The sequence below is a fragment of the Salmo salar genome, chromosome 17, assembly GCF_965601325.2.
Source record: "Salmo salar chromosome 17, fSalSal1, whole genome shotgun sequence".
NCBI lineage: Eukaryota > Metazoa > Chordata > Actinopteri > Salmoniformes > Salmonidae > Salmo > Salmo salar.
In genome coordinates, this window is record NC_138307.1 from 52,869,023 (window position 1) to 52,875,778 (window position 6,756).

The 6,756-nt window shown below is 45.1% G+C and overlaps 1 non-coding gene across 1 annotated transcript; it reads left to right on the forward strand.

Moving 5' to 3' along the window:
* The first annotated feature begins 3,279 nt into the window (after window positions 1-3,279).
* On the forward strand, window positions 3,280-3,352 carry trnaa-cgc (transfer RNA alanine (anticodon CGC)). The gene has a single exon. It is a non-coding gene; the product is annotated as a tRNA-Ala (tRNA).
* The last annotated feature ends 3,404 nt before the right edge of the window (window positions 3,353-6,756 follow it).

A 6,756-nucleotide genomic window follows, 5' to 3' on the forward strand; every position in this document is an offset into this window, starting at 1 on the left:
ACCTCAAGTATTTGAAATTAATTGTATTTGACCAAGTTCTATTATTCATATACAAGACACACTGGTTGATGCTTATTCATAAAACACTCTTAGGCCTCACTCCCCCCTCCACATACAACACCATGTTCTGCCAATCACATTCTGTTAAAGGTCCCCAAAGCATACACATCCCTGGGTTGCTCGTCTTTTCAGTTTGCTGCAGCTAGCAACTGGAACGAGCTGCAACAAACACTCATCTCTTCATTCAAAGACCCAATCAAATCAAATGTTATTTGTCACATGCGCCGAATACCACAGGTGTAGACCTTACAGAGAAATGCTTACTTACAAGCCCTTCACCAACAATGCAGTTTTAAGAAAATACCGAAAAAAAGTAAGAGATAACAAAAACAAATAATTCAAGAGCAGCAGTAAATAACAATAGCGGGGCTATATACAGGGGATACCGGTACAGAGTCAATGTGCGGGGGCACCTGTGTCGAGGTAGTTGAGGTAATTATGTACATGCAGGTAGGGTTATTAAAGTGGCTATACATAGATGATAACAGGGAGTAGCAGCAGCGTAGGGTGGTGCAAATAGTCTGGGTAGCCATTTGATTAGCTGTTCAGGAGTCTTATGGCTTGGGGGTAGAAGCTGTTTAGAAGCCTCTTGAACCTAGACTTGGCGCTCCGGTACCGCTTGCCGTGCGGTAGCAGAGAGAACAGTCTATGATTAGGGTGGCTGGAGTCTTTGACAATTTTTAGGGCTTTCCTCTGACACCCCCTGGTATAGAGGTCCTGGATAGCAGGAAGCTTAGCCCCAGTGATGTACTTGGCCGTATGCACTACCCTCTGTGGTACCTTGCGGTCGGAGGCCGAGCAGTTGCCATACCAGGCAGTGATGCAACCCGTCAGGATGCTCTCGATGGTGCAGCTGTAAAACCTTTTGAGGATCTGAGGACCCATGCCAAATCATTTCAGTCTCCTGAGAGGGAAAAGGTTTTGTCGTGCCCTCTTCACGACTGTCTTGGTGTGTTTGGACCATGTTAGTTTGTTGGTGATGTGGACGCCAAGTAACTTGACTGCTCCACTACAGCCCTGTTGATGAGAATGGGGGCGTGCTCGGTCCTCCTTTTTCTGTAGTCCACAATCATCTCCTTTGTCTTGATCAGGTTGAAGGAGAGGTTGTTATTCTTGCACCACACGGTCAGGTCTCTGACCTCCTCCCTATAGGCTGTCTCATCATTGTCGGAGTTGTGCCTGGCCATGCAGTCATGTGTGAACATGGAGTACAGGAAGGGACTGAGAACGCACCCCTAAGGGGCCCCCGTGTTGAGGATCAGCATAGCGTATGTGTTGTAACCTACCCTTACCACCTGGGGGCGGCCCGTCAGGAAGTTTAGGATCTAGTTGCAGAGGGAGGTGTTTAGTCCCAGTGTCCTTATCTTAGTTTTCAGCTTTGAGGGCACTATGGTGTTGAACGCTGAGCTGTAGTCAATGAATAGCATTCTTACATAGGTGTTCCTTTTGTCCAGGTGAGAAAGGGCAGTGTGGAGTGCAATAGAGATTGCATCATCTGTGGATCTGTTGGAGCGGTATGCAAATTGGAGTGGGTCTAGGGTTTCTGGGATAATGGTGTTGATGTGAGCCATGACCAGCCTTTCAAAGCATTTCATGGCTACAGACGTGAGTGCTACGGGTTTGTAGTCATTTAGGCAGGTTACCTTAGTGTTCTTGGGCACAGGTACTATGGTGGTCTGCTTGAAACATGTTGGTTTTACAGACTCGGACAGGGAAGGGTTGAAAATGTCATTGAAGACACTTGCCAGTTGGTCAGCGCATGCTCGGAGTACACGTCCTGGTAATCCGTCTGGCCCAGCGGCCTTGTGAATGTTGACCAGTTTAAAGGTCTTACTCACATCGGCTGTGGAGAGTGGGATCACACAGTCATCCGGAACAGCAGATGCTCTCATGCATCTTTCAGTGTTACGTGCCTCGAAGCGAGCATAGAAGTTATTTCGCTCGTCTGGTAGGCTCGTGTCAGTGGGCAGCTCTCAGCTGTGCTTCTCTTTGTAGTCCGTAATAGTTTGTAAGCCCTGCCACATCCGACGACCATCAGAGCTGTTGTAGTACGATTCGATCTTAGTCCTATATTGATGCTTTGCCTGTTTGATGGTTCGTCGGTGGGCATAGCAGGATTTCTTATAAGCTTCCGGGTTAGAGTCCCGCTCCTTGATAGCAGCAGCTCTACCCTGTAGCTCAGTGCAAATGTTGCCTGTAATCCATGGCTTTTGGTTGGTGTATGTACGTACAGTCACTGTGAGGACGATGTCCTTGATGCTCTTATTGATAAACCCAGTGACTGATGTGGTGTACTCCTCAATGCCATCGGAAGAATCCTGGAACATATTCCAGTCTGTGCTAGCAAAACAATCCTGTAGTTTAGCATCTGCTTCATCTGACCACTTTTTTTATAGACCGAGTCACTGGTGCTTCCTGCTTTAATGTTTGCTTGTATCAGGAGGATATAGTTATGGTCAGATTTGCCAATTGGAGGGCGAGGGAGAGCTTTGTATTTGTCTCTGTGTGTGGAGTAAAGGTGGTCTAGAATTTTTTTCCCTCTGGTTGCACATTTAACATGCTGATAGAAATTCGGTAAAACTGATTTAAGTTTCCTTGCATTAATGTCACCGGCCACTAGGAGTGCCGCCTCTGGATGAGCGTTTTTCTGTTTGCTTATGGCGGAATACAGCTCCTTGAGTGCGGTTTTAGTGCCAACCTCACTGCAGGGATATGTAGACAGCTACGAAAAATACAGATAAAAACTCTCTAGGTACTGTAGATAGTGTGGTCTACAGCTTATCATGAGATACTCTACCTCAGGCGAGCAAAACTTTGAGACTTCCTTGGATTTCGTGCACCAGCTGTTGTTTACATAAATGCATAGGCCCCCGCCCCGTGTCTTACCAGAGGCTGCTGTTCTGTTTTGCCGATAGAGTGTATAACCCGCTGTATGTTCTTAATGTCGTCGTTCAACCACGACTCGGTGAAACAAAAGATATTACAGTTTTTAATGTCCCGTTGGTAGGATATACTTGCTTTCAGTTCGTCCCATTTATTTTCCAGTGATTGAACGTTAGTTGTATTGTTGTCTCTACCTTCTTGCCTTTTGTTCTGTTGACTGTGCCCAATAATGTTTGTGCCATGTTTTGTGCTGCTACCATGTTGTGCTGCTGCCATTTTGTGTTGCTACCATGTTGTTATCATGTTGTGTTGCTACCATGCTGTGTTGTAATGGTAGCCCGTGTGGCTCAGTTGGTAGAGCATGGTGTTCGCAACGCCAGGGTTGTGGGTTCGATTCCCACGGGGGACTACTATGGATTTTTTTTAAATGAAATGTATGCAGTCACTCTGGATAAGAGTGTCTGCTAAATGACTAAAATGTAAATGTAATGTGTTGCTGCCTTGCTATGTTGTTGTCTTAGGTCTCTCTTTATGTAGTGTTGTGTTGTCTCTCTTGTCGTGAGGCGTGTTTTGTCCTATATTATCTTTTTGATTTTAACCGAATACCTATTTGACCCAGGTCTGCTCTGTATCTGGGTTAGCCAACACTTACAGTACAGTAGTCAGTCAAATTAGGATTACAGCTTCTGAGTGATGTCATTGTCACTGTCAGAATGGTGATTTACAGTAGATCAGTGAGAACAATTGGGCCTAATTGGCTAATTTCAGTCTGACCTTTTCATGGTGTAAAGCTTTGGGTGGTTTGCGGTTGCGAAACAGACCTGGGTCAAACATGTATCAAATACTTGAGGTGCCTTCCAGACAGTCCTGCATGACCACACAAGTCCACTGCACATCATTTTATCCCTGACAGACAGAGGCAGTACAATCTGAAAAGCATGTACGTGCCCAGCCTGACTAGATAACAGATAGACCAAATAACAGATCAGTGATGCCCGTCCTATCACATGTAGTGTGTCACCATGACCACTGGCTCTGTATGTTCTGTATGTTTGAAAGGATGACACTAATATTGACATAAACATACTGTTCATGGTTAGAATACAGTGCACCCTCTTACCCCTGTCTTCAAACATTCATATTTTTATCCTCCTCTTATAGTTGGAGGTTTGTTGGGGGTGAAGGGGAGGAGTGGGAAAGAGGGGAGTCTATTTATATGCTTAATTATGTTTTTATGTGAGAGCTCTGGTGAGTCATTTTTACATGTCCAATGTATCTACGACATAAACTCAGCAAAAAAAAGAAACGTCCCTTTTTCAGAACCCTGTCTTTCATAGATAATTCATAAAAATCCAAATAACTTCACAGATCTTCATTGTAAAGTGTTTAAACACTGTTTCCCATTCTTGTTCAATGAACCATAAACAATTAATGAACATGCACCTGTGGAACGGTCGTTAAGACCCTAAAAGCTTACAGACGGTAGGCAATTAAGGTCACAGTTATAAATACTTAGGACACTAAAGAGGCCTTTCTACTGACTCTGAAAAACACCAAAAGAAAGATGCCCACGGTCCCTGCTCATCTGCGTGAATGTGCCTTAGGCATACTGCAAGGAGGCATGAGGACTGCAGATGTGGCCAGTACAATAACTTGCAATGTCTGTACTGTGAGACGCCTAAGACAGCGCTACAGGGAGACAGGACGGACAGCTGATCGTCCTCGCAGTGGCAGACCACGTGTAACAACACCTGCACAGGATCGGTACATTCGAACATGACACCTGCGGGACAGGTACAGGATGGCAACAACAACAACGGCCCAAGTTACACCAGAAACGCACAATTCCTCCATCAGTGTTCAGACTGTCTGCAATAGGCTTAGAGAATCTGGACTGAGGGCTTGTAGGCCTGTTGTAAGGAAGGTCCTCACCAGACATCACTGGCAACAACGTCGCCTATGGGCACAAACCCGCCGTCGCTGGACCAGACAGGACGGGAAAAAGTGGTCTTCACTGACGAGTCGCGGTTTTGTCTCACCAGGGATGATGGTCGGAATTCGCGCTTATCGTCAAAGGAATGAGCGTTACACCTCCTCCCTCATGTGGTACCCTTCCTGCCACCAGCCATACTGCTCGTTCTGTGCTTGATCTCCTGCAAGACAGGAATGTCAGTGTTCTACCATGGCCAGCGAGAGCCTGGATCTCAATCCCATTGAGCACGTCTGGTACCTGTTGGATCGGATGGTGAGGGCTAGGGCCATTCCCCCCAGAAATGTCTGGGAACTTGCAGGTGCCTTGGTGGAAGAGTGGGGTAACATCTCAGAGCAAGAACTGGCAAATCTGGTGCAGTCCATGAGGAGGAGATGCACTGCAGTACTTAATGCAGCTGGCTAATGCAGCTGACTGTTACTTTTGTACCCCCCCCTTTTGTTCAGGGACACATTATTCCATTTCTGTTAGTCACATGTCTGTTTAACTTGTTCAGTTTATGTCTCAGTTGTTGAATCTTGTTATGTTCATACAAATATTTACACATGTTAAGTTTGCTGACAATGAACGCAGTTGACAGAACATTTATTTTTTTGCTGAGTTTATATGGGAAATCAAGTTGAACATTTATTTATTTATTTATTATTTAACTAGGCAAGTCAGTTAAGAACACATTCTTATTTACAATGACGGCCTACCCCGGCCAACGCTGGGGCGATTGTGTGCCACCCTATGGGACTCCCAATCCCAGCCGAATGTGATGCAGCCTGGATTTGAACCAGGTACTGCAGTGACACTTCTTGCACTGAGTTGCAGTGTCTTAGACCATTGCACCACTCAGGAGCCCAAATTATGTGAACGATGAGCAGGAGCAGTGAGTTGTATGGATTACAGGAGTGGAGTAATTGGTTAAATGGTTTTAGGTCGGTGTGGGTGTGGGTGTGTATGTGTGTGTGTGCGTGCCTGTGCTTGCGTGCTCAGAGAGATCATTCAAGATTGACGTCGAAATTGGATGGCTATCCATGTCCTGAGGACGTCGGGAAATGCCTTCAAAACCACCCACTAGGCGCAACAGTGCTATTACCATCAAGTAGGCTTGGGTTTTGCTTGGGCATTGTGGACAGGCATGGTTGATGGGCATAATCTCATAAATCTTGATCAGAAGATTGTGTGTTCGATCCCAGTTGAGGACACAGAATTTTTATTTGAACCTTAACCCTTACCTTAACCATTTGGAATGAGTGCCTAAAAATGCGATGTTTGGAGAAATGGAACAATACAGAGAAGCAGGAGGAACAAAACACGTAGAAATGTGATGTTAGGCGCAACTTAGAAATGTAACAGTTGGAGAACCTGGATGAATGTCTAATTCTGCAGCAAAACAGAATTTTGTTTGCAAGTGTGTGTGCGGTCATACATGTACATCTGTGGGTGTGCATTATGTGCTTTCCTCTGTACATGAGTGTGTGTGTACAGTGCGTTCAGAAAGTATTCAGACAACTTGACTTTTTCCAAATTTTGTTAAGTTACAGCCTCATTCTAAAATTGATTAACAAAAAAAATGTCCTCAATCTACACACAATACTCCATAATGACAAATCAAAACAGGGGTTTGTACATTGTTGCAAATTTTTTACAAATAAAAACTGAAATATCACATTTACATAACTATTCAGACCCTTTAATCAGTACTTTGTTGAAGCTCCTTTGGCAGTGATTACAGCACCGAGTCTTCTTGGGTATGACGCTACAAGCTTGGCACACCTGTATTTGGGGAGTTTCTCCTATTCTTCTCTGCAGATCCTCTCAAGGTCTGTCCAGTT